Below are 21,152 nucleotides of genomic sequence, written 5' to 3'. Positions count from 1 at the left end.
TTCAAATAGGAAGCAGCCTGAGACGCAATTTGACAAAGGGTCACATGAGGTGAAGCAAACACATTTTGTAAGGCCGCTGTTCTTTGGCACCTATTTGGTTATGCTCCAGGCGTTGCCATTTTAGAACAAATTTAAAGAATGCAGGCATGCTTGCTGGCAGATCGAATAAGGCAACTTTTGAAATGCAATTTATGTTGCCTGTGAGCTAAATAAAAGCTGTGCCACCCGGCATGTGAAGGGCACTTTTTCCAGAAAGTCAATAAGTGAGACATGGGATAACCGTCTGGGGGATAGGGGACTGAATGCATGGGCACATGCAGAGAAAGAAATGGGCACACATTTGTTGGAGGGTTCATGAAGTACAACACTTCTGGACAAAAAGACACAGGGGCATATTCTCAAGGACTTATCGCCGAGTTCGCAGCACTTTATCTCAGCCAAAGTGGTGATACATTTATCGCCCTATTCACAAGCTGGTGCTAACAGCTGATATCACCAGTTTCCCAGCGATAGCAGGCACAAAAAACATTGCCACAGACGACACCAGCAACTAACGCTAATGAGATGCAGAGTAGGCATTCCCGTGCAAAAAACCGCGACAACACCACTTCAGAACATTCTCAACGACCAGCCAGATCGGCGATAAGATCACAAAACATGCGATAAAGCATGTTAGCAGCAGGGATTTAACACCTGCTCCTACCTGGTATTAAGTAACCCTGGGCGCGACACTACGCTTCGCCCACGTAGTGTACGTAGCGCTACCTGCTTCGCAGTTTTCGAAGTAGGCGAAGCAGGCAGCGCCTACGCACACGCGAGGGCGAAGCGTAGCTGCCTGCCGCCCACCACCCGCCTCCCGCCCGCCCTACTTTTAAAAGCTAAAATAAATTTGTAATAAAGCACATTAAAGGCACTTACCTGACGCGCGGCGTCTCCCCGGGCTCCCTCTTCCTGGTTTTCAATTTTCCTGACAAATGCGCATGCGCGGACGCCCGCGCATGCGCATTTCTCGCAAGAAATGCGCATGCGCGGGCGTCCGCGCATGCGCATTTGTCAGGAAAATTGAAAACCAGGAAGAGGGAGCCCCGGGAGACGCTGCGCGTCAGGTAAGTGCCTTTAATTTGCTTTATTACAAATTTATTTTAGCTTTTAAAAGTAGGGTGGGTGGGTGGTGGGTGGCGGGTGGCGCGTAGTGGGGCTACGCGAAGCGCGTAGTGTGCGTAGATTCGGGCACACTACGCGCTGCTTCACGTAGCCCCACTACGCCCACTACGCCCACCCATAGTATTAAGTTGGACGACAACCTGCACCATAAAAGGGGGCCCAGCCCAGAGCCACACCTGTAGAACAACAGATGCCATGGAGCTACTGATCATGAAGCTCGGACGGTGAACGACCAAAATATAGAATCCAAAACATAGACAGGACAGAATATCAACTCTAAAATATAGATAGCACAGAATATGGAATTACTAAAATATAGATAGGACAGAATATCGAAATTGGGGTATGAAATATCGATTTCCATAATATCGAATTTAAAAATATAGATTTCCATAATATCGATTTTTTTTTTGTGTTATGTATGGTAGTATATGTATTAAAAATTTGTATTATTTTTGTAATGTATGTTTAATTTTTTTAAAGTAATGAATGTTATGTAATTTGATTTTTGCGTAATTTAATTCCGTAGCGGGTTGTGGGTTTATAGGGAAATAGGGTGGGAAGTAATTTAATTATAGTAAATTAAATATAAATTTTTATTTATATGTATTGATAATTAATTGATCGATAATTAATTATTAATTGGTAATTCATTTTTATTCATTGGTAATTCATTGTTATAAATTGATTAATTGATAATTATGTTAATTGTATTTTTTATTAATAGGAGCGGGTTGTGGGTTTATAGGGGAATTGGGTGGGAAGTAATTTAATTTTAATAAATTAAATATAATTTTTTATGTATGTGTATTGATAATTAATTGTTAATTAATTATTAATTGGTAAATCATTTTTATTCATTGCTAATTAATTTTTATTAATTGCTAATACATTTTTATTAATTGATTAATTGATAATAATGTTAATAGTATTTTTTATAAGTGGGAGTGGTTTGTGGGTTTATAGGGGAATTGGGTGGGAAGTAAATTATTTGTAAATATTAATTTTTATTTATATGTATTGATAAGTAATTATTAATTGGTAATTAATTTGTATTCATTGGTAATTAATTTTGTTCCAATGGTAATTAATTTTTATTAATTGGTAATTATTTTTAATAAATTTTTTTATTGGTATTGATCATTAATTTAATCTTATTTTAATATTAAATCATTACTTTCCCTACTGTTGCACTCTCAGGTGTGGGAATAGTATTTTTTACCCTCCTGGTATCCAACGCTTTCCCTACTGTTGCACTCTTTGGAGTGGGAAAAGTAATGTTTACCCCTACGCTATCCAACATTTTCCCTACTGTTGCACTCACTGGAGTGGGAATAGTCATTTTTACGCTCCACTATCAAATAAAATCTCTACTTTTGTTTACATTACATTTTGGTGTCGATACCGATCCGTTAAAAATAATTTGTGTACGACTCGTATCCGTATTTTTTTACGGACGAGTCGTAGAAGCACCATACCAACGGCCAAGTACGATTCGTTCGTGAAAAATATCTACGATTAGCGTCGGGAAAAAGTCTACGAGAGTGCGTCGGAATGTTTTCACGTCCGAATATCGTCAGGAAAAGTGTACGAAAGTGAGCCGGACAGTCTCACGTACAAATCGTAAAACACAAGTCCGAGCGAGCAAGTACGATCCTGACCGTCCGTCCGAATACACTATCGCACGTAAAAAGGCCCGTACGGAGCCAACGCAGGAGCACACATGTACACGGGTAAACTCATGCCCGCGTACGAGCCGCACGGCCCCCCACCCCCAAATATGTCAGCACTGTACACCACCCTGTCCGCACTGTACCCCAGCCCCCGCATGTACGCACTGTACCCCCAGCCCCCCCACCGCATTAACGCGCCGCACACCAACACCGTACCCCAGCACCCTCACACAGCATCGCGTATGTACGGATCGTACCTACGCGAAAAAGACACATACAGAACCAGGACAGTGTAAAACAGCACAAGGAGGGTGTTAGAAAAGGTAGACGGACCGGGAGGGTCGGCCGGGGTCAGGAGGAGAGGTCTCCGGGGAGAGCCGTCTCCAGCGATCGTACAGACAAGTAACTTCCCCCCCACAGACAGATATCACACACGGATAAGGTTCAGTGATCTTTATCGACACTTATTTAAGGTACGGTAAAAGGGTACAAGGAGGTCTGGACTCAGGGGTCCCCTCGATTAGAGTCTCGTAAGGTAGGGAAGGGGGTAGCGGGACAGTCTATTTACCAATCAGGTAATTCGGATGAGATGGTGATGAGCTCACAATCCTCGAGCTTGGTGGTTAGGTGGTATGGGCCGCGGCAGCGCCAGCAGGTCCCGGTGCGGATGGTCGATACAACGGGCCGCGGCAGCGCCAGCAGGTCCCAGGAAGATGAAGGCTGCAGAGGGCCGCGGCAGCGCCAGCAGGTCCCGGGGAGGATGGTCGTTACAACGGGCCGCGGCAGCGCCAGCAGGTCCCAGGAAGATGAAGGTTGCAGAGGGCCGCGGCAGCGCCAGCAGGTCCCGGTGAGGATGGTCGGTACAACGGGCCGCGGCAGCGCCAGCAGGTCCCAGGAAGATGAGGGTTGCAGAAGGCCGCGGCAGCGCCAGCAGGCAGGACGATGGTTCACAAGAGCGGGCTACGGCAGCGCCAGTAGACCGTCAGGGTTGAGTTCACTCGGTGTCTCTCGACTCCAGGATACAACTGCCTTCCTGCTCCGGAGCTGTCTTAGTTATAGGGCTGGTGCCCTTTGATGTCCGGACCCTCGCACTTGGAGGTCGGAGGGTCCGGGATGAAGGTGTCCAGACACCCAGCAGGGGGTGGAGCCAGCGCCTGGGGGCTGCTGGAGGCGATCGGCACCTGGCGGGGGAAGAGCTCTTGACGCTTCGTTCTCCCATTGACCTGCCAAGTGGTCCGCTCACCTCCTGGGTGGATGGTGGTGCCGGGATGTCGGGGCCGGCCAGGCCCGGGGTTAGGGTCGAGGTGAGGCCACGCGGCCGCGTGGTGCAGGGCCCAAGATGGCGGCTTGACCTGGCCGGGGAAGCCGGTGGGGCTGGACCCCGTGATGAGTAGGGGTCCGAGGGCAGAGGGTCCGTCGGGAGACGGAGTACAGGGGCTTGTCACGGGGGTATACTGGGTGGGCCGGAGCTCGGGCCCTGTCGTGCGGGGGGGGGAGCCAGCCCTCTGTGTGGCCTGTCCAACATGCGTCCCCCCCAGCTGAAGGCGGGGAGAGTCACCCATCTCCTTGGGGACTCTCTTCGTCGAGGCGGAAAAAGCGGGACAGGCCGTCCGCGTTGGCGTGGTCTTGGCCTGGCCGGTGCTCCACAGTGAAGTCCATTCCCTGCAGGGAAATGGACCAGCGCAAGAGTTTTGGGTTCTCCCCCCGCATCTGCATCAGCCATTGCAGGGGTCGATGGTCGGTTTGTACCCGGAAGTGGGTACCGAAGAGATAGGGCCGGAGCTTTTTGAGGGCCCACACTACTGCAAATGCCTCCCTCTCGATTGTGCTCCAACGCTGTTCTCGGGCCAGGAGACGTCGACTGATGAAGGCCACCGGCTGGTCATGGCCTTCGGGGTTCAGCTGAGAGAGGACGGCCCCGATGCCGTGGTCGGAGGCGTCGGTCTGTACTACAAATTCCCGACTGTAATCGGGGGCCTGGAGCACCGGGGCGGTGCACAGGGCGGCCTTCAGTTCTTCGAAGGCCGCTTGACAATCAGGAGTCCAGTGGACCCGCTTCGGTTGATTCTTGGATGTGAGTCCCGGGAGGGGCCCCACGATGCTGCCGTAGTCCTTCACGAACCGCCGGTAGTAGCCGGTGAGCCCTAAGAAGGCTCGGACCTCGGTCTGGGTGACGGGGGGCTGCCAGGACTGGATGGCAGCAATCTTAAGTTGTAGTGGGGCCACCAGCCCGCTTCCCACTTGGTGCCCCAGGTAGGTCACAGACCCTTGGCCAACTTGGCACTTGCCGGCTTTAATGGTGAGGCCGGCCCGCTGGAGGGCTTGGAGGACCTCTTGGAGGTGACGGAGGTGGTCGGACCAGTGGCGGCTGTATACAGCGATATCGTCCAGGTAGGCAGCGCTGAATTCTTCGAGCCCTGCCAAGACCTGGTTCACAAGACGTTGGAATGTGGCGGGGGCATTCTTCATGCCAAAGGGCATGACCTTAAATTGATAGTGGCCATCGGGGGTGGAGAAGGCTGACCGTTCTTGAGCCCTGGGTGTGAGGCCGATCTGCCAGTAGCCCGCCGTCAGGTCGAAGATACTAAGGTAGCGGGCGGCCCCCAGTCGGTCGATCAGCTCGTCTGCTCGGGGGATGGGATGAGCGTCGGTCCGGGTGACAGCGTTCAAGCCCCGGTAGTCGACGCAGAATCTCAGTTCAGGGGCGGTGCCGGGGGCAGCGGCCTTGGGAACTAATACAACCGGACTGGCCCAGGGACTGTCCGAGGGCTCGATGACCCCGATCGTGAGCATCTTGGCCACTTCCTCCTGTATGCAGGTCCGTACCCGATCTGGTACGCGGTAGGCCCGGTGCCGGACAGGGGGACTGTCCCCGGTGTCTACGTCGTGCAAACACCAAGGGGTGACCCCGGGGGTGAGTGAGAACAGGGCAGCGAACTGCAGCAGGAGGTCCCGGCAGTCCTGGCGTTGCTCCGAAGTGAGGGCGTCGGAGAGTCGGACCCCATCCACGGAGCCGTCCTTCTCCTGAGTCTTTAAGAGATCCGGGAGGGGCTCGGAGTCTTCTTCTGTACCACTGTCGGTCGCCATCAGGAGGCTTAGTTCTGAGCGCACAAAGTGTGGTTTGAGCCGGTTGGTGTGGAGGACCCGCAGGGGGTTCCGGGTGGACCCCATGTCGATGAGGTAAGTGACGGGGCTTTTACGCTCGACCACTTTGAAGGGCCCCGTCCACTTGTCTTGCAGGGCACATGGTTCGGTGGGGGACATCACCCATACTTGCTGCCCAGGCTCGAACTCAACGGAGGAGGCATTGTGATCATACCACCTTTTCATGTCCTCCTGACTGGCCTCGAGGTTCGCCTTGGCCATCTCCCTGAAGCGCCGGGTCTGGTTTCGTAGGGCCAGGAGGTATTTGAAGACGTCTGGAGGGGTCGTTAGGGGGGCCAACTCCCAGCCCTCCTTCACGAGGCTGAGGGGCCCTCGCACAGGGTGTCCGTATAGGAGTTCAAAGGGGCTAAAGCCGAGGGACTTCTGGGGTACTTCTCGGTAGGCGAAGAGGAGGCACGGGAGCAGTACATCCCACTGGCGACGGAGAGGCTCTTCCCATCCCCCAATCATCCCTTTGAGAGTGCGGTTGAACCGCTCCACTAGTCCGTTTCCTTGGGGGTGATAGGGGGTCGTGAATCTGTATGTGACCCCGCATTGTTGCCAGAGGGACTTCATGTACTTCGATATGAAGTTCGTACCTCGGTCGCTGACGACTTCTCGGGGGAAGCCTACCCGGGAGAAGATCCCCATCAGGGCCCGGCCAACCACTGGAGCGGTCACGGTCCGTAGGGGCACCGCCTCGGGATAGCGGGTGGCATGGTCCACTAGTACCAAGATGAACCTGTGTCCTTGTGCCGTGCGAGGGTCCAGCGGCCCCACAATGTCTACCCCCACCCTCTCGAACGGGGTGGTGACCACCGGGAAGGGTTGTAGAGGAGCCTTAAGCTTCCGGCCACTCTTCCCGCTTGCTTGGCATGTGGGGCACGATCGGCAGTGGTTCAGGACGTCATTCCTCATTTTTGGCCAGAAAAAGTGGGTCACCAGTCGACTGTACGTTTTATCTTGGCCCAGGTGCCCAGCCAGGGGGACATCGTGGGCTAGGTTGAGTAGAAAGTCTCGGAAGCGGAGCGGTACCACCAGAACTCGACTGGCCCCCAGCTCGGCGATTCTTTGCTCGCTGTAGAGCAGGTCGTTATCCCAGTAGACCCAGTGGGTTCCGGTGGTGTCCCCGGCGGCTTGGGTGCTGGCTTGTTGGCGAAGCCCCTCGAGGGAGGGACAGGTCTTTTGCTCCTGGCGGAACTGTTCTTGGGTGGGCCCCCCTTCTTGCCGCCACTGAGCCAGATCCGGAAGGTCCTGGGGTTGCGCGTTTTCTTCGGGGGCCGGGTCTGGGAGGTCGGCCTCGCCGTTGTCCTCTACGGGGGCAACCGGGGGCGGAGGTGCCGGCCATTCGGTTTCTTCTGATCGGGGGGCGGCCCGGCCGGCCATGGATCGGGTGGTTATGCAGGCCCAGTCCGGGAGGCCCAGCATCCCCAAGTGCTCTCTTCTCTCGACGGTGGCCCACGGGGAACTCTCGAGGTCATTCCCCAGGAGGCAGTCCACGGGGGCATCGTCCCGGACCGTCACTTTCAGTAGGCCGGAGACCCCTCCCCATTCAAACGGGACGCAGGCCATCTTGCACATGCTTTCAGAGTTATCTGCCGAGCGGACGGGGCAGAGAATGTTCGGCAAGATCTGCTCGGGCTTCACCAGGTGACAGCGGACGGCCGTCACGCTGGCGCCGGTGTCGCGCAAGGCCTCAGCTCTCTGTCCATTAATGGTCACCCACTGACCGTATTTCCTGGTGTTGGCGGGTAGGGGAGCCCGCGGAACCATGTCTCTTCCCCCTAAGCATGCCAGGACCATGGCGGCCGGTTCCCACCCTTGCTGGTCCGGCTCACACTCCTCGGGGCCCTCCAACGACTGCTCCTCCCCCAGGGCAGCGGCAGCTACCTGGCGGGGTTTGGGCGTTTGGTTCAGCGGGCAGTTCGGATCGTTGGCGTAGTGGCCTAGTCGCTGGCATCTGTGGCACGTGACGTTGGCTCGGTACCCAGGCCGCAACGGGGGGTTGCCCCGGCCGGTCGGCGGCGGGGTGCTGGCCACGGTTGTTGCTGGCAAGGCGTCTCTCCCCCGCCCCTGGCCTCCTCCTCCTCCCCGAGGACGGTGCTGGCCTTGGTTGCTTCTGTTCTGGTCGTGTGGCCCTTTCCGGCCCACTCGGGTGCTCTCCCACCGGTCAGCTTCGGCGGCGAGCTGCCGGGGGTCAGTCAGCTTACTGTCGAGTAGATGCTGCCGGAGCTCGACGAAGCAGTTGTTTGACAGGTGTTCCCATACCATGAGGTTGAAGAGCTGTTCGTAGGTGGTGACCTGACTTCCCTTGATCCAACCCTCGAAGGCCCGGCTGAAATAGTTCACGTATTCCACCCAAGTGGTACCTGGGATCCGGGTGCAATCCCTGAACCTCTGGCGGTACATCTCGGGCGTGAGGCCGTAGCGGGTGAGGAGGGCAGCCTTCATGTGGTCGTAGGACGACATTTGGTGATCGGGGAGCTGCAGCAGGGCATCGCGACCCTCGTTGATAAATCTCCCCCAAAGTCCGGCTCCCCAATCACTCCGGTCGATCCGGTGGGAGGTCATTGCGAACTCATAGGCCTTAAACCATTGTTGTATGTCGTCTTCTCGGACATACTCGCGGACCACATCCTTGGGGATGTGAACTTTTTTCTCAGTTGGTCCCGGGGTGTGTGGTCTTTCAGGCACCCCCAAGTCCTTATGCTGTTTGCGCAGTTCTATCTCTGCCAATTGGCGCTCGTGCTCGAGCGTTATCTTTTTCTCTTCCAGCTCTCTCTGTCTCTGTTTTTCTTCTCGCTCTTCTCGAATCCGCATCTGCTCGAGGTTGAGTTTCTGTTCAGCTAACTTGAGCTCCCCATCCATCTTGAGTCGTGCCATCTCTAATTCGTGCAGTCTGACTCTGTCTCTTTCTCGTATCTCCTCCGGTGATCGGCCCGTTCCCCGTTCCTCGGGAGTCGTGGCGTTCCCCTCTGGTGTGACGCTGTTTTGGTCGGAGGGTCTTGCGACCCCCGTTTCTGTCCACGACTCAAGGGCGTGCTTTAGGTCATCCTTGGTACTCAGGCCAGTGGTAGCAATGCCAAGTTCTATGCAAAATTGTCTCAGTTCGCGGTGGTTGTACTCCTCTAGTTTCTCCATTTGGAACTTCTCGGTGGAGCTGCTATCTTTGGTCGACATCGTGCTTTGTCGTGGGGTGAGCTACTCTCTGTACGATTACGCGTTGATTCGGATCCCGCCGCTGGCCACCAATGTTAGAAAAGGTAGACGGACCGGGAGGGTCGGCCGGGGTCAGGAGGAGAGGTCTCCGGGGAGAGCCGTCTCCAGCGATCGTACAGACAAGTAACTTCCCCCCCACAGACAGATATCACACACGGATAAGGTTCAGTGATCTTTATCGACACTTATTTAAGGTACGGTAAAAGGGTACAAGGAGGTCTGGACTCAGGGGTCCCCTCGATTAGAGTCTCGTAAGGTAGGGAAGGGGGTAGCGGGACAGTCTATTTACCAATCAGGTAATTCGGATGAGATGGTGATGAGCTCACAATCCTCGAGCTTGGTGGTTAGGTGGTATGGGCCGCGGCAGCGCCAGCAGGTCCCGGTGCGGATGGTCGATACAACGGGCCGCGGCAGCGCCAGCAGGTCCCAGGAAGATGAAGGCTGCAGAGGGCCGCGGCAGCGCCAGCAGGTCCCGGGGAGGATGGTCGTTACAACGGGCCGCGGCAGCGCCAGCAGGTCCCAGGAAGATGAAGGTTGCAGAGGGCCGCGGCAGCGCCAGCAGGTCCCGGTGAGGATGGTCGGTACAACGGGCCGCGGCAGCGCCAGCAGGTCCCAGGAAGATGAGGGTTGCAGAAGGCCGCGGCAGCGCCAGCAGGCAGGACGATGGTTCACAAGAGCGGGCTACGGCAGCGCCAGTAGACCGTCAGGGTTGAGTTCACTCGGTGTCTCTCGACTCCAGGATACAACTGCCTTCCTGCTCCGGAGCTGTCTTAGTTATAGGGCTGGTGCCCTTTGATGTCCGGACCCTCGCACTTGGAGGTCGGAGGGTCCGGGATGAAGGTGTCCAGACACCCAGCAGGGGGTGGAGCCAGCGCCTGGGGGCTGCTGGAGGCGATCGGCACCTGGCGGGGGAAGAGCTCTTGACGCTTCGTTCTCCCATTGACCTGCCAAGTGGTCCGCTCACCTCCTGGGTGGATGGTGGTGCCGGGATGTCGGGGCCGGCCAGGCCCGGGGTTAGGGTCGAGGTGAGGCCACGCGGCCGCGTGGTGCAGGGCCCAAGATGGCGGCTTGACCTGGCCGGGGAAGCCGGTGGGGCTGGACCCCGTGATGAGTAGGGGTCCGAGGGCAGAGGGTCCGTCGGGAGACGGAGTACAGGGGCTTGTCACGGGGGTATACTGGGTGGGCCGGAGCTCGGGCCCTGTCGTGCGGGGGGGGGAGCCAGCCCTCTGTGTGGCCTGTCCAACAGAGGGTCAAAGCGACTCGCACAAAAACACAAAACACGTCTACACGACAAAATACATCTCAATGACTGACCTGCCACATCCAAACTGGCCAACAGAGGCCCCAAACACAACCACCTCTTATAACACACCCACCAAAATTCAAACACAGCCACACCCACAAATTGACCAATAAAAAGGGCCCACACACACAAACCATGAGCCTTTGCAACAGACCTACTGCGGACAGAGCCCACACACAAACCACCCCACATAACTCATACTTTAGCTACACCTCCACTCACACACCTTCACACAACCTCCCCCACAAACATCCCCCTCTCCACACCCACACCCCACACCATGCCCACAGACAAGAATCCAAAGTTCACTACGGCGGAGCTGGAGCTCCTTGTCAACGAAGTCATCAGAGTCGAGCCACAGCTGTTTGGAACAATGGTCAGACAGACCAGCATAGCTGAAAAATCTGCCATGTGGCAGAGGATCGTCGACAAGGTGAATGCTGTTGTGCCCGTTCGAAGGACCAGGCATGAATGCCAAGCCAGGTGGTACGATCTGCGCCGGGCGGTCAAGAGGAAGATGAATGAAGAACATGCCCAGACCAACATCACTGGAGGTGGCTGCCCCGCAGACCCGTACACTACCATCCCTGGGAGGAGAAGGTGATGGCCATGCTACCGCCGGTGGGACTACATGGAGTGGAAGGAGTCGCAGAGCCTGGTGAGTACACAAACAACTCACGTAACATGGGGGGAATGGCATCCACGCCCCAACAACAACAAATGCACGCACCTACCCCCAAGCACTCACCGCACACAACCACACTCAATAACCACGCCTATGCCACGAACGTCACCATTCACCCTTCACAAATCAAGGCAAGGCCATGTCCAAGGCTACAACAACCACAAAGACAAGACTGGATGTCCGGGAGGCTGGGAGGGTGGGCCCCACACAACACATTGTGAAAATGAGAAGCAGACACCAATGTCCTCAGCCCATATGGCATAGGGACATACCCATGCACAATGCACAGGGACTGGCAAACTACTAACAAAGTCGCTGACACTGGGCCCTGCTGTATGCAGCACAAGGCCCTCCTGGGACCACTGTACACTCAAACACCAACTCCACAAGCACAGGCATCTAGCACAGGAACTCACACACACTGTCATGCCAGCATACACCATGAGGGGACACACACATCACCCGGGAGACACAATTACAACTCACACTACACACAACAGCACGCCCAGTCACACCCCCCCTAACACAAGCACACACCCCCAGGGCAGGCAACGGATACACCCACCCCCACAATGGACATGTGACACAACAAGACCAAACCGGAGCCAAGTAAGCATCTGAGCCAGGCGGGCAACTGGAGCCAATTTCCAGGGGGGGCAAAAAAAGATTTCGGGGGGGGGGGGGGGGGCTAAATCTACCAGCCATAGGCAGAGTGGCTGTAAGAAGGGGTGAAAACACAACTAAAGCCTCATTAATGAGTAAATGGTCTTCCAAAGACCTGTGAAGTACTCGGGTCCGGACGCCAGCCCGCGAGGCTGTCTCAGCCGGGCTGACACACATGACGGGAGGGGCTGAAGCCCAGTGAGCCCAATCGGTGTTGCGCGCCTGATCAGAGCCAACTATCTACAGGTCACACACTCAGGAGAACATCCCAATCTGTCCCCCGCAACATACCCATCCCCAAGTGGACACTGAGAGGAATGCTAGGGACATCCAACTACCTGGGGGAACTGTGTCAACTTGAATATGTATGAAACATAGATGTGGCATGAAACAGCATTAACATTGTCTCTCTCTCACACTCAGGGCAACGTCGACGATCTCCCCCCAACACTGGGGGGAAGAATCACAGTCCCAGGCACCGCGTGAAGAGGATCCCACCGACAGCGACGACACTCACCACTCCGTGGATGACCCCGACCAACATGGCCCCTCTGGTGTACAAGCACCTGCAGCACCTGCGTCAGGTACATCTGTGCCAACCACCACCCCCATTCACGCCACATCCCAGGACACACCCAGGATCCCTGCTCGCACTGAACAACAGAGCCAGTCTGACCAGGAGGGACAAGGTTCTGCGGGCACCCAGGAGGAGGCAGACAACCCTGCCAATGCCATCCCTCAGGGGTCCCGTAGACCCGATGTGCCCACAACGGCAGGCCAGGCTCGTGTGGGCAGGGGTGGTGGGAGTGGAGGCAGGTGGAGAAGCGAATCTGACCAGCCAGCTCAGTACCCCGGTATGTCACACATACGCAACATCCTGGACTCATACCGGTGTGACACCAGAGGCATGGACCAGGTCGTGTCCAGACTTTCCAGGATGCAGGGGACCCTCGATGAGATAAAGAACCTGCAGGTCAAGCATCATGCCAGTCATCAACAACACCAAGGACGGATGGAGGCAAGACTGGCTGAGCTCCTGGCGGTGCACAGGGACATGAGCCAATCACTCCGTCAGATCGCCCAAAGTCTGGCAAACCCTCCCTGTGCCACCAGGCGTAGACCAGCACCAGACACAGGGAGGGAGGAGGAGGAGGGATCATCTGACGGAGCATCCCCAGCATCGTCAAGGCCTGCATCTGAGGGTCCCCGGAGGAAGGTGGGTCGTCCACGTAAAAGACCGTGAGAGTCAGCGGACCATCCCCATCTCCCAGGTCACCTGGCCTGGCACCTGGCCCTCTGGCACAACAGCAGCACCTCACCCAATGACATTCTCTGCCACATGGACTTGCTGGTCACAGTCTGACCAATGATGACCAACACTGTGGTCTGGACTCTGATGACTTCCAATGCCAAGGATGCCATCTCCCTCAGTGAACTTTGGATTCTATTCCCCCGGTAGAGCACCTTAGCACATGTACCAAAAGACTCACCCCACCAAAAATAAATTCATATTGCTCTGCACAGGAGATGTTGCTGTCATTTTGCATCATTCTACGACATATGTGTGTGGAAATGTCTAACTATGCCTGAGTGTTGAACCAACTCCAGCCATCCATCCCCTGGGAACAGAGTCTGGTACAGGACACACATGGGTCACAAGTATCATTCAATGTAGGAATTGAGAACAACACTCACCTGTGATGGCCTCTGGCTGCTGAGGGGGTGCTTGCTAAACTGTGCGGACAGACCTATTTGGGAGATCATCATCAAGGCGTAGAGGCCATGGCCCATGTGGAGGTACCCAGGGAGGGAGTCCCAGGTATTTGTGGCCAGGTGGGAGAACTATGTCCTGTATGCTGGAGTACGGTGGATGTGAAGAACGGAGGCCAGGGCAAGGTTGGATGCACGGAGATGGACCAATGGGATCTAGGATGACAGATGTACAAGGTTGGTGTGGGGTCGGGTTTGTGGACTGCCTCCTGAGTGTGGGTGGGGTGTGTGGAGGACATCCTGCAGCAGACAGTGATCCATTGCAGCTATCTATGGTGGACGGTGAGGTGGCTGGGGCGCAGGGTGTAGAAGCTGAGGTGTGCAGATGCCCCCTGGAAGCGGACCAGTGTCCTTGGAGTTTGGATGTACTTGCTCCGTAGAGGGCAGGGCAGTATATGAGATGGATGTTGTCATGGGCCTGGGGGATGGTCTGTCGTAACTTGGAGTGGATCTATCTGTGGATCATGTGCATGATGCAGAAGGCGTTGCAGCATGAGGTACAGATGCAGTGGACTAGCATGGCATATGTGAGCGAGCCAAACATGATGCACACTGTTGGACGTGGCCCATCTTTCAGGTCCGCCCCTGAAGTTTTTATGGTATATGTAACCTGGGGATGGTGATTCCCCCTCTGAGTGAGTGTGAGGAGAGAGCGACCTACCCTTCCATAGGAATACATGGGGGATGGATGAGTCCTCGGTAGTTCCCGGTGCGTAGGGTGTGCAGGGTCAAGTCTGGTATGTATGAACTCGTGAGGTTGAATGCTGCGCAACGGTATATGAGGTATGAGTGTGTCTAGTGTAGAAGTCCCCCTTTTGGAAGTTGGCATATTTGTGGAATATGTGCCTGGCGTATGATTGGCCGGGGCTGGCTGGTGAGCCTGGCTCCCAGGATCTGGGAGGGTCTGCCCAGTGGTGAATGGAGTGTTTAGCATACTGATGTGAGGGGAGGAGTGAGCCTGGGTCTGCTTGTGGATTGACCGTCTGGTTTGAGTGTCATGAATGAGGCTGGGTTTTCCCCAGACACTGCTGGCTCCACCCCCTGGGGTGCGGCTGATGTTCCTAGCCTGGCCAGTGTAAAGAATCCCCCATAACCAGTTCCAGCTGGTTCTCCCCCTGCCTGCCCCTTCAGACCAAGAATGTGTGTATAAAAAGGGTGCTGTGACACTCTGGACTTGTTCTTGTTCTGACTTGAATCTGCCAGGGGCGTGCTGCTGCTGGGGCCCAGGGGAAGGCTTGCCTCCCTGGGCCCTGCCCAGCCCCTGGATGCCATGGATACCTGGAAGACCTCTTTGCTGGGAGCTTTTTGCTCCATTTCTTTATGCCTCCAGGACTTTATTGACCTAGCGCCTGGATAGCGCTATCTTTTCCCCCAGGAAGGAGGAACATGTGGGCCTTGGCAGCGCTGGGCTGCGATCTCCGCCGAGGGAACCCCTACGTAGGGATTCCCCCCGTGATGCTGATCTCGCGGGTGCCCACCCCGCTGTCTTTGCGCTAATTGTATGCAGGTGCCCACCCTGCGTCTTCATTGCTGTGTTATCACTAATGCGGGTGCCCACCCCGCTTATGGTTGTTCTATTGCGGGTGCCCACCCCGCGATCAGTGAAGGAGAAATCACCGCCGCGGCCCGAGCTTCAGTTCAAAACCGCCGCCGAGTCCGCGGCCCGCCTGGTTGTGGGCGGGGCCGCGGGACGGAAGCGGAAGTGCCGCCATTGTGATGGGAGGCGGCCGCCGGGAGCTTGCGAGGCTCCACTTGGAAGTTCCGGCCCGGAGAGGAACGGAGTCCCCGGAGAACGGCCCGGTGAGTACAGACGGGCTGGGGGACTCCACACAGGTGCGGGGGCAGCGCTCACAAGCCCCGTGAGGCTCCGACGGTGGGGGCATTATTTCTCGAGCCGGTGAGGCTCTAGGGGACATTGTTCTGTGGTGCTGTGTAGAGCCCCGAGAAAGCTCCAACGACGGGGCGATCTTTGAAAGAGCCCAGCGAGGCTCCACCCACAAGGGGCACCAGTTGTTTCTTTACGGAGCGGCCCCAGATGGCAGCGGGTCGCTCCCCCTTTGCCCCACAGTAACGTTTAGGGCCACGAAGGCCCTAGGGGGGCATTTCAATTGTTTTATAGCCCAGAGAGGGCTACAGAGGCACGCCGGTGCCTGAGTTCGTTCCACAGCTGCCCAGCACTTAGTGGGCAGCTGCCACGTTTAGGTTGTGCCCCTCTGAGTTTTGGACTGGGCCTCCTGCGCAGTCTTGCCCCTGACTTTGCTGGACACAGGGCGTCTTAGCCTGGACAAGGCCAGTTGGCCTGGGGACTGCCACAGGTGGTGGCATATGAGTTCTGGCGCAATGGTTCCTTGCTCTACACCTCTGAATGTGTTCATGCATCATGTGTAACGTTCTATTACCCCTACAGGTATGGTGATACTTAGGTGGTTGGTTGCTCTCTCCTAGTACAGGTGGTGCTAGTGAGGTCCTGATTCCCTGCGCAATATTTCTCCTAAGGTGGTTAGGGTTGCGTAGGTGGTACTTTCTGATACCAGTAGTTACCGGTTGTGGGCTACATGTCATTCTCTGCTACTGTGATATTATTCCTATGTTCTAAGTGCTAATTTCTCTAAAGGGCCGATTCCGGACAGTGGTCCACGTGGCCCTGTCCCCTGTATATATAATCCCTTGTAAATTCTGCCCGTGCCTGTTGGCACCTTGTAAAGTGTGTGTCTTTATTTAATGTGTTGTGTATAATACAAAGGCTATTTTTATACAATACCTTATGTGGAGTTTCCTTTGTGGTGGGCCTTGGGTGTTGTTGCTGGGTGCGTGCGCAAATGCTTCACATGTCCTCCGAGATAGGCCTGGCTGCCCGCGCCGCGTTACCTAGAGGGCGAGCAGGGGTCGACCTTTCATAGGAGTGGTGGTCTCTGACTGGCTGTGGCGCCAGCCCTGGCCGGCCGGGGGCCCCATTTCCTACACTGGTGGCAAGCGGTGGGATCCGGACTTGTGTTTGCGCAGTACCCCAACGATAACTGGCCTCCCTGCAAAACGCTGTATTGTACCTGGTCGCAAAGAAAGGAGATTATTGTTTTAAGAGTTACGTAAATGTCCGTTCTGTGAAAGATGTGTTCGAGTTAGGTGTCCCTAGCTGGGGAGGGTAAATCATCTCCCTGGTGTAATATGGTTCTCTGGATTCACCAGAAGGGTGGGATCCAGTGGTGGTTGCAAAATTGTGGTCAAATATGTATGGTCCGTGTCCCTGCCCTAGAGTAATGGTACCCGTGCCCCGAGGGTCAGGTTGAGGAATCGGGGGCGGTGGAAAAACTGTCCTACCAGACTAGGGGACGGTATGTGCATGAATGTTGAGGTATGCTGAGTAATGGAGTATAAGTTCTCCGGGATGGGGAGCTTGCTGAGTCAACGTTAATCCTGTCCTTCCTTACCCCGCTGAATGTGTTGGAGGCATCATGTGTTCCGTGCACCGCTGAATGTGTCTGATGCGTCAGGTGTCCCTGAATGTGGTTTAGGCGTCAGGTGTCGCCCTGGCTGAATTTCTGTTAAGTTGTATCCCGGACAAGGAAGACCTGCTGGCGCTGCCGCGGCTTGCCTTGGGGAGAGCTGAACCTTGAGACCTGCTGGCGCTGCCGCGGCTCGTTTTGTTAAAGTTATGGTAGTTGTATCCCGGACAAGGAAGACCTGCTGGCGCTGCCGCGGCTTGCCTTGGGGAGAGCTGAACCTTGAGACCTGCTGGCGCTGCCGCGGCTCGTTTTGTTAAAGTTATGGTAGTTGTATCCCGGACAAGGAAGACCTGCTGGCGCTGCCGCGGCTTGCCTTGGGGAGAGCTGAACCTTGAGTCCTGCTGGCGCTGCCGCGGCTCGTTTTGTTAAAGTTATGGTAGTTGTATCCCGGACAAGGAAGACCTGCTGGCGCTGCCGCGGCTTGCCTTGGGGAGAGCTGAACCTTGAGTCCTGCTGGCGCTGCCGCGGCTCGTTTTATTGAATTTATGTTAAGTTGTATCCCGGACAAGGAAGACCAGCTGGCGCTGCCGCGGCTTGCCTTGGGGAGAGCTGAACGCTTAGTTCCCAGGTGGAAGACCAGTGGAGGGAGGAAGTCCCGAAACTGATAGGAAGGTGTGTTCTGAGGGTGTTCCTCCTGGGAGAACGCGGAACCTCAGAAGTAGAGGTAGGGTGGGGCATTCTTGCCCGTGACCTCTGGCAAGCCTGAGGGTGCGGACCCTAGGTGGAAGGAACAATGGTAGGTGTGGCTACCATGAGAAAGGGAGTGGAGAAGGGCTATTGTGGGCCCGGGGTTACCACCCCCCACTCCGGATTAGCAGGGACCAGTGGTATCTGGGTAGCCCAGGGCCTGGTCCTAGTCACGGACAACTAAGGCGTGCCAGTGGGGTAGCCTGGTTGGGCCTATGCCTTTATTAATTTTTCATTTTGTATTTTTCTTCATCGTTAGCCTGTGTGTGTCTATCGGTCCAGGTGGGCGTTGAACTGGAGGGTGGCTCGGTAGCGCGGGCCACGTCCATGTTTTATCGCCCGGCAAGCAGGGAAGCCCATCACGGTAGTGATTGGTCTACCCTGCCTTTGGGCTGGGAGGGGCATGTGTTGGACGTGGCCCATCTGGCAGGTCCGCCCCTGAAGTTTTTATGGTATATGTAACCTGGGGATGGTGATTCCCCCTCTGAGTGAGTGTGAGGAGAGAGCGACCTACCCTTCCATAGGAATACATGGGGGATGGATGAGTCCTCGGTAGTTCCCGGTGCGTAGGGTGTGCAGGGTCAAGTCTGGTATGTATGAACTCGTGAGGTTGAATGCTGCGCAACGGTATATGAGGTATGAGTGTGTCTAGTGTAGAAGTCCCCCTTTTGGAAGTTGGCATATTTGTGGAATATGTGCCTGGCGTATGATTGGCCGGGGCTGGCTGGTGAGCCTGGCTCCCAGGATCTGGGAGGGTCTGCCCAGTGGTGAATGGAGTGTTTAGCATACTGATGTGATGGGAGGAGTGAGCCTGGGTCTGCTTGTGGATTGACCGTCTGGTTTGAGTGTCATGAATGAGGCTGGGTTTTCCCCAGACACTGCTGGCTCCACCCCCTGGGGTGCGGCTGATGTTCCTAGCCTGGCCAGTGTAAAGAATCCCCCATAACCAGTTCCAGCTGGTTCTCCCCCTGCCTGCCCCTTCAGACCAAGAATGTGTGTATAAAAAGGGTGCTGTGACACTCTGGACTTGTTCTTGTTCTGACTTGAATCTGCCAGGGGCGTGCTGCTGCTGGGGCCCAGGGGAAGGCTTGCCTCCCTGGGCCCTGCCCAGCCCCTGGATGCCATGGATACCTGGAAGACCTCTTTGCTGGGAGCTTTTTGCTCCATTTCTTTATGCCTCCAGGACTTTATTGACCTAGCGCCTGGATAGCGCTATCTTTTCCCCCAGGAAGGAGGAACATGTGGGCCTTGGCAGCGCTGGGCTGCGATCTCCGCCGAGGGAACCCCGACGTAGGGATTCCCCCCGTGATGCTGGTCTCGCGGGTGCCCACCCCGCTGTCTTTGCGCTAATTGTATGCAGGTGCCCACCCTGCGTCTTCATTGCTGTGTTATCACTAATGCGGGTGCCCACCCCGCTTATGGTTGTTCTATTGCGGGTGCCCACCCCGCGATCAGTGAAGGAGAAATCACCGCCGCGGCCCGAGCTTCAGTTCAAAACCGCCGCCGAGTCCGCGGCCCGCCTGGTTGTGGGCGGGGCCGCGGGACGGAAGCGGAAGTGCCGCCATTGTGATGGGAGGCGGCCGCCGGGAGCTTGCGAGGCTCCACTTGGAAGTTCCGGCCCGGAGAGGAACGGAGTCCCCGGAGAACGGCCCGGTGAGTACAGACGGGCTGGGGGACTCCACACAGGTGCGGGGGCAGCGCTCACAAGCCCCGTGAGGCTCCGACGGTGGGGGCATTATTTCTCGAGCCGGTGAGGCTCTAGGGGACATTGTTCTGTGGTGCTGTGTAGAGCCCCGAGAAAGCTCCAACGACGGGGCGATCTTTGAAAGAGCCCAGCGAGGCTCCACCCACAAGGGGCACCAGTTGTTTCTTTACGGAGCGGCCCCAGATGGCAGCGGGTCGCTCCCCCTTTGCCCCACAGTAACGTTTAGGGCCACGAAGGCCCTAGGGGGGCATTTCAATTGTTTTATAGCCCAGAGAGGGCTACAGAGGCACGCCGGTGCCTGAGTTCGTTCCACAGCTGCCCAGCACTTAGTGGGCAGCTGCCACGTTTAGGTTGTGCCCCTCTGAGTTTTGGACTGGGCCTCCTGCGCAGTCTTGCCCCTGACTTTGCTGGACACAGGGCGTCTTAGCCTGGACAAGGCCAGTTGGCCTGGGGACTGCCACAGGTGGTGGCATATGAGTTCTGGCGCAATGGTTCCTTGCTCTACACCTCTGAATGTGTTCATGCATCATGTGTAACGTTCTATTACCCCTACAGGTATGGTGATACTTAGGTGGTTGGTTGCTCTCTCCTAGTACAGGTGGTGCTAGTGAGGTCCTGATTCCCTGCGCAATATTTCTCCTAAGGTGGTTAGGGTTGCGTAGGTGGTACTTTCTGATACCAGTAGTTACCGGTTGTGGGCTGTTAGAAAGGATAGACGGACCGGGAGGGTCGGCCGGGGTCAGGAGGAGAGGTCTCCGGGGAGAGCCGTCTCCAGCGATCGTACAGACAAGTAACTTCCCCCCCCCCACAGACAGATACCACACACGGATAAGGTTCAGTGTTCTTTATAAGCACTTCTTAAGGTACGGTTGAATGTTACAAGGAGGTCTGGACTCAGGGGTCCCCTCGATTCAAGTCTCTCAAAGCAGGGTAAGGGGTAGCGGGACAGTCTGTCTACCAGTCAGGTAGTTTGGATGAGATGATGATTAGCTCACAATCCTCGAGCTTAGTTGGTGCGGGCCGCGGCAGCGCCAGCAGGTCCCGGAAAGATGGTCGATGTACGGTCCGCGGCAGCGCCAGCAGGTCCCGGTGAGGATGGTCGTTACACCGGGCCGCGGCAGCGCCAGCAGGTCCCGGTGAGGATGGTCGTTACAACGGACCACGGCAGCGCCAGCAGGTCCCGGAAAGATGGTCGATATACGGTCCGCGGCAGCGCCAGCAGGTCCCGGTGAGGATGGTCGTTACAACGGGCCGCGGCAGCGCCAGCAGGTCCCGACGAGGATGGATGTTGTAGAAGGCCGCGGCAGCGCCAGCAGGCAGGACGATGGTTCACAGGAGCGGGCTACGGCAGCGCCAGTAGTCCGTCAAGGCTGAGTTCTCTCGGTGTCTCTCGACTCCAGGATACAACTGCCTTCCTGCTCCGGAGTTGCCCCAGTTATATGGCAGGCGCTCTTTGATGTCCGGACCCTCGCACTTGGAGGTCGGAGGGCCCGGGATGAAGGTGTCCAGACACCCAGCAGGGGGTGGAGCCAGCGCCTGGGGGAGCTGGAGGCGATCGGCACCTGGCGGGGGAAGAGCTCTTGACACTTCGTCCTCCTATTGACCTGCCAAGTGGTCCGCTCACCTCCCGGGTGGA

Source organism: Triturus cristatus, chromosome 6 (assembly GCF_964204655.1).
Source record: "Triturus cristatus chromosome 6, aTriCri1.1, whole genome shotgun sequence".
NCBI classification, from domain to species: domain Eukaryota; kingdom Metazoa; phylum Chordata; class Amphibia; order Caudata; family Salamandridae; genus Triturus; species Triturus cristatus.
The sequence above is the reverse complement of the archived record's forward strand: the minus strand, read 5'-3'. Positions refer to the sequence as shown.